Source organism: Theobroma umbraticum, unplaced genomic scaffold, assembly GCF_002168275.2.
Source record: "Theobroma umbraticum cultivar Fairchild unplaced genomic scaffold, ASM216827v3 scaffold_55.0, whole genome shotgun sequence".
NCBI lineage: Eukaryota > Viridiplantae > Streptophyta > Magnoliopsida > Malvales > Malvaceae > Theobroma > Theobroma umbraticum.
Genome location: NW_018397270.1, coordinates 2,588,078 through 2,591,530, shown reverse-complemented (window position 1 = coordinate 2,591,530; position 3,453 = coordinate 2,588,078).

Here is a 3,453-nt window from a genome sequence, read left to right as displayed (position 1 = left end):
TGCACATGTTAGATACGATGTAGCATGATAAAAATGTTGGATGCATGAGCTCCATTTATGAGATTATAACATGCATGCCATGAGATGTATGTGTTGGGATAATCATATACATTATGGGCTAAGCATGTGAGCTATTTATGAGGTTATGAAATGCATGCAATGAAATATATGTGTTGGGATAGTCATATACTCGGTTATATCTGATCCAGCATTAATAATAACAATAAATCAAACTAAGAAAACCCCATCAAAATAAAAAAGTATATTGAATGTCATATATATAACCACTTAGTTATAAAAAGAAAAAATATTTTATTAATATGAAATTAATTACAAAGGGACCAAGACATACCATCATCTGGCCATAGGGATAGCTCTAGATGATTCGCTACAAAAATACCTTTACCTATAAGGCAGCCCAATAATTCACCAACTGCTCACCCCTTATAAAGAGTTTACGAGATTTTACAAGTATTCTACTAGTAGCCATTACAACACTTGAAAAATGAACATTCTTTTTCTAAAAGGTTTTTCCCCCTGAAGACTTAACAAATATTTTTGGAGGTGTCACTACGAGCTTTTACATTATTTGAAAAAGAGACATTTCCTTTACAAGAATAAAGGACTCAATCTCATAGACAACTCTGCCCTATCATAGTATGATACAAGGTTGGCTCATTACATCTTCCCCTACTCAATTTGTTGACGTCCTCATTGACTAGCTCGCTTAAAACTTTTCAATCTTCTGCTAGAAGGCATGTAGGTGATCTCATTTTGACCCAAACCTTCCCATTTCACCAAGTACTCTAGTATCGGTCGTCGATTGATGGTCATCGTCCTCCTTGTCAAAATTTCCTCCATTCGATGTTGTGATGGTGGCTCTTGTGGCTCGACTCCTACTTCCATCTACTGGATTTGCATGGATTGGCTTTAGATTGCTAACATAAAACATAGGGTGTACCTTCATCCACTTGGGCGGATCAATCCTATAGAAAGTCCTCCTTACCTTGGCTACCAATGGTACTAAACCTTTATACTTTAGTATTAGTCTTTGATCTCTCTTCTTTAGAATCAAAGTTGTTCAAGTACCAACTTCATAACACTAGGTCTGCCACCTTAAAGTGTTGCTACTTTCGACCTTTATCTGCCCACTCCTTCATCTGGCTAGAGGTTTTTCTAAATAAACTCTGGCGATTTTAGTGTTTTGCCTTCACTCTTTAGCAAAGTTAAATGCCAGTAAGCTCTTCTCTGTATACGATTCCACTAAGGTATAAGGAACTCTAGGTTGTTGTCCAGTTCTAACCTTGAAAGGGGTTCTATTAGTGGTTTATCTTTTCTATACATTGGAATATAGTTGAGCCATATCTAGTAGGTTAGGCCAATTCTTTTAGTTCACCTGTATAAAGTGCCATAGGTATTCTTCCAATAACCTATTGAAGTGTTCTATCTGACCATCTATTTGTGGGTGATAATTGAAAGATACGTTGAGTTCTAATCCTAGTAGTTTGAACACCTCTTTCTATAAACAGTCGGTAAACCTTGGATCTATGTCGTTGATAATCTTCTTCAGAACACCTCAATATTTTACCATATGTTTAAAAATCGTAGGAGCCATTTTTTCTGTAGAGCCAAACTTTTGTACTGGAATGAATGTTGCATACTTGAAAAACTGGTCCACCACTACTAAGATTGCTGTCATATCCCCCACTTTAAGAAGTCTTACAATAAAGTCTAAAGAAATACTTTCCCAAGGTTGGTCAGCACTGGTAGTGGTTTAAGCATTCCCGTCGGTCTCTGTTTATCTACTTTGTCTTGTTAGCAAATGAGGCATGTCTTCATATAATCCATCACATCCTATCGCATATGAGGCTAATAGTAACCTTGTTTCAGTAGTGCAATAGCCCATTGCCAACTTAGATGTCCTACCCAAAGAGTGTCATGACATTCTGGCTTAATTTCTGTCTGTGCTCTTTGGCTATTAGAACAAATATGAGGGGTCCTTTCGTTAGTATGAGTCCATTTTCAACCTTAAAGTATTTTGACTTTTTGCTCTCCACTAACTTCCTAATGGCCTTTGTTTGAGGGTCTCGATGCAAATTTTCCTCAATCAGATTATGGACATCTGTGTTCATTCTGCTAGCTATCATTGGCATTATCACCCTTAAAGTTGCAAATTCGACCTTTCTACTAAGGGCATCCGCTACATGGTTCACTTTTCTAGCTTTATGCTCAAAGGAAAATTAAACTCAGCTAGAAACTCTTGCCATCTTGCCTACTTAGCTATAAATTTTAGCTATGTGAAGAAGTGGCTTACAACTGTGTTGTCAGTCTTAACCACGAATTGTGATCTTAGCAAGTAGCATCACCAGGGCTATAAATAATGAATCACTGCAAGTAGTTTTTTCTCCTATGTTGTGTATTTCCTCCCAGCTTCATTCAATTTTCAACTTTCGAATATAATTGGGTGTTTTTCTTATAGCAACACTCATCCAAGGGCAAAGTCTAATGCCTCTGTCTATACCCCAAAAGGCTTTCTAATATTAGGGAGCGATAACACAAGATCAGTCATCATCATATCCTTAAAACCTTTGAAGGCTTCTTGGCACTACTACATCCAGCTCCACTTCTGTCTCTTTTTCAGTAATTCTGTTAATGCTACTATTTTTTTTGAATATCCTTCCACAAATCTCTGATAATAATTGACTAGCCTTGAGAAAGAATGAAACTTAGTTGTATTCTTAGGGGTGGCCTATTCTTTGATAGCCTTTACCTTTCACATGTCCATCCGGATGTGCCTTTGTTCAATTATGGGGTCGTGTAGTTTTTAGAACACTTGTCGCAAGTGTTGTTAATGCTCCTTCAAGGTTGAATTATACACGACAATATCGTCTAATTAGATCACCATGAACTTATCTAGATAATCATGAAACACTTGGTTCATCAGTGTGCAAAAGGTAGTAAGAGCAATGGTTAGTCCAAAAAGCACAACGAGAAATTCGAATCCGCCATACAGTGTTGCATAAGCGATTTTCAACTTAGCTCCCTCGATCACTCTTACTTTATGGTAACCTGATCTCAAATCTAATTTGAAGAACTACTTTGCACCATGTAGATGGTCAAAAGATTTACTATAAGAGGAATATGATATTCATTCTTAACTATGACTTTATTCAAAACCCAATAATCCAAGCATAATTGTAAACTCTCATCCTGCTTTTTCCGTAAAAGTACTAGGGCTTCAAAAGATGCTTTTGATGGTCAGATGAATCCAGCTTGAATCAACTCATCTAATTATTTTTTTAGCGCTGCTAAAGTATGGCCCTTTGGCGGGAGACTTGACTCCTAGAAGTAATTCTATCTTGTGACCGACAACTCATCCAGGCAATAAGACCTTTGGTAGTTGTTTTGGGGTCATATCTCGAAATTCTTCAAAAACTAGTTTTACTTCTTCAG